The sequence below is a fragment of the Archocentrus centrarchus genome, chromosome 6 (assembly GCF_007364275.1).
Source record: "Archocentrus centrarchus isolate MPI-CPG fArcCen1 chromosome 6, fArcCen1, whole genome shotgun sequence".
In the NCBI taxonomy this organism is placed as follows: domain Eukaryota; kingdom Metazoa; phylum Chordata; class Actinopteri; order Cichliformes; family Cichlidae; genus Archocentrus; species Archocentrus centrarchus.
Window position 1 is genome coordinate 18,561,611 of NC_044351.1, and position 6,667 is coordinate 18,568,277.

Here is a 6,667-nt window from a genome sequence, read left to right on the forward strand (position 1 = left end):
TACCCCGTATGAAAGATGAGAGAGAAAGAGAAAAAAAAAGACTGCTTTAGTGACTTTCTGTGCGTATGTTGGATGATATTTAATAGAATGTAATATGTTTACTTCAGCACATGTCTGAAAAAAACACACACCCAAGCATTCACACACACACACATACACAGATGCACACACACATTCCTTGTCCCTTGCAGGCACTCATACACTCAGCAGGTATGTCAGTATGGAGACAGGCGGTGGTGTGTGCCCCAGGAATGCGAAACCTGACCTCTGGGCTGGAATTTGAACCTCCTCACTCATCTTCACTCTTCTCAGAGATACGCTCTTGGAGCTGGCCCCACACTGCCCAGCAGAGGACTCAAACAGTTACAGAAAGTCAAACAGCTAGAGGGTTCTTTGACGCTTTAGCACCAGCTTAAATGGAAATCTCACAATACTTTGGAAGCAAATGACCATCAAGATGAAGTCTTCAGTGTGAGCCTTCCACTGTTACTGCTACTGAAAAAAAAGCCATTTTTACACATAAATTCTGCGCAAATTAAACAAACAAGATATAACAGGTTAAATTAAGTGGTTTCAGTTTCTTTTCCCCTATTTATTTTTTATACTGTATATAGAAGATGGACAGAGACACTGTGACATCACCCAGCTGTTTGTAAACTCACATTTTTAACCCTCAACTTTGACATTTTGCCCGTTGGCATCTCGTGATGAAACCAGGCATTAGCAGCAAGGGGTGGCTCTGACTGAAAAACCAAGGGACACTACACACCCATATGGGTGCAGCTTGTCAATCACAATTGAAGCCACACCCTAAATAAGTCCGTCTTTATTGTCAGGTTTATTGTAAAGGGGACCATAATTTACAGAATTAATTTCTTGCTGCATCAAGTAAGACCTGAAAGTTGCATTCGAGACCGTAAACTTATTGAAAAAAAATTCACGGAGGTATTAAATCAAGTGACAAGTGCTGTCATTTTTAAATAGATTGTTGGACAATCTGACATCTTTTTTGGCAATTATAGGAGTCGCCACGTGGTAGCCATTAGAGAGAATGTAGATTTAAAGTGAAAATCATGGTGCTACGTTTGTGTCTATGCAGAGTGAAGGATCTGAGGTAAGCAACTTATGATGAAGTCCTTGTGTGTAGTCCTCCAAAAACCACCACCTGATGGTGATGACTCCATGCATTGTTAGCATGCTAATTGATTGAAAAGTGGGCTTGAACAGGAAAGGGAGTTTAACACATCAGGAAAAGCGCAGACAGTTGCTGTGCTTTCACTGTTTTTAACACTCTGCTTCACTTCACTACAAAAAAATTCTTTGTTTAGTTTGACGCCTGTCTTTTCTGTATCAGAGGCTAAGCTAAAAGACCAACAATAGCACAAACATAAGCAAGAGTAGCCCACAGACCAGTTCCTCAATATATACAATATTGCCTTATATCACCAAGCGCAATGCAAAGCGTAAGATACACTTTCCTGTTCCAACATGATGGTGCATCAATGCACAGAGCAAGGTCCATAAAGACATGGATGAACGTGTTTAGTGTGGAAGAACCTGACAGGCCTGCACAGAGCCCTGACCTCAACCAAACAGAACACCTTTGGGATGAATTAGAGCGGAGACTGTGAGTCAGGCCTTCTCGTCCAACATCAGTGTCTGACCTCACAAATGTGCTTCTTGAAGAATGGTCAAAAACTCCCATCAACACACTGCTAAACCTTGTGGAAAGACTTCCCAGAAGAGCTGAAGCTGTTGTAGCTGCAAAGGGTGGGCCGACATCATATTAAACCCAATGGAATAAGAATGGGATGTTACTCATAAGTTCACAGGTGTGTGATGGCAAACGATCAAATACTTTTTGCAATACAGTATTTTTTAACACTGCTCTCTGGTGTCAGTACACAGCTACAGCATGTAGACAATGGTCTGCAAAACACAACCATGCTGGTTCATTAAAGCACTTCTGCACTGGATTCACTTTCCAGACCCAAGGTTACGTCCATCATTGCTTTACAGTTTGTGAGAAAGAGAGTCAAATCAGTTCGTTCTCAGTTTACAGCCTTCAAGCTAAACTAAATTGCTGCTGGTTGTAGCTTTACCTCGCACTGATATCAGTCTTTTCATCTAACTCTCTGTCAAATGTCAAAACTATTCCTTTATGCAGTTCTGCATGATAAACTAGGACGATTCAGCTTGGAGAAAGTTGCAATAAACAGAATGTGAGTGTTAGTCATTAGTGTTCAGTGTGTACATGAGATGGGGTTTCTCTACAGGCAGAGCAACATAATAAAACAGAATCAGCAACGTGGACATCTCGGCTCCTGAGGAGAGGAGGAAGAAAGCCCACATGGCTGAGCCTAACCACTTCGGCAGCTCCAGCCACCCAATCAGCCCTGGTCCACACAACCACCATCACTGCAGGCCAAACCTCAGACTGGAAGCTTGGAAGGTAAAGCAGTGTGACTGCATTTCCTGAGTCCACCCCATTTAAACTCACAATATGGAACATATTAGGAGGCCTGCAGAAAAAAAAAAGGGGGGGGGGGGCGAGTTCCTAGATCTTCTCTTTTACAGCCTCTTGGAAAAAAAAGAAAAAAAAAAAACCTCAGTCAGACTTCTAAAAGGACAAAATGGGCCTGTGGAAAAAGTTGTTGAGCTCTTGGTGAGATCAATGAGCATGACATACTGTAATATATAGGATTACTTCTCCAAACAAGTGAGACCCAGAGTTAAGTGAATGTATTTTGCATTTCTTAGCACAAAGTGCAAAGCGCTATGTGATTGCTTCTCTCAAAGAGTCCCATTTCCAAAAAACCCACAGGCAGGCACAACCACAACCATGCAGGCATAAAAATATGTATCTCAGCACTACTGTAGCACACTCATGTGTTATTGCCTCACAATTTAGGTAGAGGGGTCTGGAGGGATTTGATTATAGCCCATAAAGCAGCTCTATTAAAGGCGGGTATTGCCTAAATTATAGAGGTTTCTGACTTCATGCCACATAGAACACAGCAAACATGCTTTTCTGCTCATCAGTGAAACTCCCTGAGCAGACAGAGACAAAACTTTCAAAGCAAAATGAAATATTAAATAAGGTAGTTTCTGCAGTGAACGAAGCCTTGTTTTGTGGTAGGGGGTTAAGTGAAAGAAGAATTCTGATTTTAAGGAGGGGGGAAAAAAATAGTTTGCATTAGAGAAAGCCCAGCAGTGCCACAGCTGAGCGCACATAAGAAAGAAGTGCCTGTATCCAGTCAGGTTGAATGTACTGCAGTAAAGATACAGTGTGACATCATTCAGTTTGACTCAGCCTTTACATTTTTAGGAGCTGAATTCAAACAACTGACAATAGGATTTACAGACCTCGTGAAATTACAGGCTTAGATGTTTGAACATACTAATTCCTGCTTTAAAATATATTTAATGCACCTAAATGCCACAATGAGGGGCACTGCTTTTATGATTTGAGTTGGACAGGCGGTTAATAAATGCTGTCAAAATTGAGCCTATGGATGTGGGTGTTTGTGTGCATCTCCATGTGTGTGCGCTCACACTGTGGCATTCTTTTAACCTCTGTGGAAACTCACTAAAATAAATCCTTTTCCTACGTCAGAGAGGCCCCTGTGCACCCTGTAATTACTGAAGGGAGGGTGGGTTCTGCAGAATAGCATCAGCACCGAGCTGGTTTTGGCTTCTGAAAAACCACCTAAATGCTTACTCAATAGTCTATTCCAGGCTCAGCTAGAGGCCCGCAGCACAGTAGCACAATCATGGTTAGTCATTCAGGAGATACAAACCATAAATGTCACTTTGGATGTGAGATTTAGCAACAGAGCGAATAGGAAGTATTAAAAAAAATTCATGCGATGGTTGTGGAGACAAATGCAACCTAGACCAAAGCACATATATATATTCAGGTGGAAAAGTACCATAAGAAGAAAGAAATCTTCCTTTTGCATCTTTCTCTGCGTGCTAACCCGTAATCCCCTCCGAGAGAGCGTGGATCCCCAGTGCGCTTGCATGTGCCAGCACGCCCAGGAAGTGGCGAGCATGGCAGCTGTGAGAAGCCGTAATTAACACCCTCAGCCAAGGTGAGAAGACTTTCCGTGGGCTGCCGTTCATGAGAGACAGAGAGCAGGAAGTGTTTCAGGCACTCTGTGTAATCCCTGTTTGTTTCAAAAGGTGCTATTACCTCACTGAGCGTTTACTGGGGCCAGATGTACCGAGCAGGGTCATCACTAGTAGCAAGCTGCTTTATTTCCCCATCTGCCTCACTCAAATGACCTAACTTCTTAAAACGGACTTTTATGTCTGTTTTAAGTCTCTAATCTCTTTTGAGAACAGCTTGAGATTACTACTCTTTAACTGAGACTCAATTTTCTCAGGTTTTTGAAGGTGAGCTTCAAAAACCTTCTTCTGTCAAGAGCAGATGAACTTGGTGACTTGATTGCAGTTATGAGGACTTCTTTGTTTCAAACTTTGAACGCGGAGAAAGCAACCTTAAGAGAGTCTTGCATACAAAAAAATATCTACAGTCCAAGGAATGTACCGAGGCTCTGGCAGGATAGAAGCCATAATAACAGGGTTTCAAAATTCAGAGCTTTAAAAAGCAGCGCAAGACTCCGAGTCAGCTTGCGCGGAAACACGAACGCACACATATGTAGCACTTTCCCATCAAATACAGAGCCCTGTGTGTTTGTGTTGCTGTGAGAGGTAGCTACTAGGTTGCTATTGTTCATATAGCCATTTATAATCAATGCAGATCTGCAACTACAGCTCACTGTATCATAAACAGTGGAACAAAATGGCGGCTCTTTTTTGGGGGGGGAGAAACACGGAGCTCTCCAGAAAACGATTGAGGGCTGCGGCCTGCTAATCAAGACCATTCCTGAGCCCATGGAGCACACAAAGCTGCTTACATGGCTTTTCCCTTCTCTCCTCCATCTTGCCCAGAGTTACAGTCCTCCTGCCACAACTATTCAAGTTCTGGAGCAGAGCAGGGCAGGCGCCTTCCCAGAGATGCAGTCACAGTAGATGTGTATTGTCGCTTGGCCTCTCCCCAGCCCTGTCTAATTAGGCCCCCTCTCATACGCTCTGTGGCGGCTTGTGTAATCTGCTCACTATGAGTCTTAGCTCCTCGCCACCCCATATAATTGTCTGCCAGTTCCTCTCCAGTGGTGATGTGGGCCCTTTTCCCATAACAGAGACACAAAGGAGCAGGATAATGGCCCCCAGTTGTAGGGAAGAGCGCGGAGGCAGAGACAGAGGCGGAGTGGAGCCACTCCTCTCCGCTGTTTGAACTCTACACAGTCTTGGCTCCAGACAGACAGCAGTCCTGGAGGAGGCTGTCTGAGCCTTTATGGAGGAGTGTGAAGGACAGAGACGCTACACACACAATCGGAAAGAAGTATTTTTAAGAAAAAAAAAAAATGATAACCTTTCATTAAAAAGAAAAAAACTCTTCTCTGGGCTCTCACTGCTCGAAGCATGTTGTTCGCAAACTTCAAAAATTCGGAGGTCTGAAAAACACACATATCCTTGTAACTGCACATTTCAGTGCTCATTAAACCAGAATCAGTGTCAGTGAATGCCTCTATTGCTGAATGCTGGCAGAGACCTCTGCACCCCCCCTCTTCTCGCTACCATCACCGCCAACCTGACAACCCAATACCAGCAATTATGAAGGAAGCCAGCTAAACCACATCCAGCTTGGCTGCAGTTTTTAAGATTCCAGCAGGCTTGTAAAACTTCTTGGTTTCTCTGCATACATTCCAGTATCACTGTGGTGGTTTTCTGGGTGCTGCATCCCTGGTCACTTATAACAACGTCCATTGTGAGACAAGCTGGCTGCAGAGATCTGAGACCATCAGCCAACGATGATGTGCTGAGGTAGAAACACCTCTGAAAGGACGACCTAACAGTTGACACCAAGCAGTTTCCTCATTTCCTCCTACAGTGTCCTCTATGAAGCCATCTCCTCCCAGTTCCCATTACTGGGCTCCTTAGGACCTCAAGGACATCTGGTTCACTTGAGCTAACTTGTCTTAAAATCTGGTGATGTACTTGGTACTGTGGATGCTACTAAAATATAATATAATTTATCTGGTGAGATATTTACATAACCCACAGTAATGCAGATGTTATAGTACTCCTCAGAATCACCATTCAGAATAAGCATCATGTGCTCTCAGACTGACTGTGCAATGTGTTTCTCAACCTTTGGCCTATAAAGGCTAATGCCACACAAAACTGTACGCTAGTATCCATTACTTGGTGACGATTCCTATTTTGGAAAAATCCTAAAAAATAGGGTTGAGAGTACTGGTGTGCTAATGGTGTCAGTGCGCTTGTTAAAGAGGAACTATTATGCCCATTTCCAACTAAATATTTTTAATGTTGGACTTTAATCTTGGACTTAGCTTTATATGATTCACAGATGATAAAAAGCTTTTTCCTTATACTGGACCTTGGTGCAGCCACTTGAAACAAAATTGGATATATACCGACCTCTTTTTGAAACATCAGCCATGCTTAATATAAGCATCCACCAGTGTAACTGTGTGTGTGTGCCTGAGATGAGAGAGAAGCCACATAGGTCCTCTCTAACAGTGAAAATAAATTATAGAGAATTACTGATTGTAAAGAGCTAACAGAGCAAGCACAG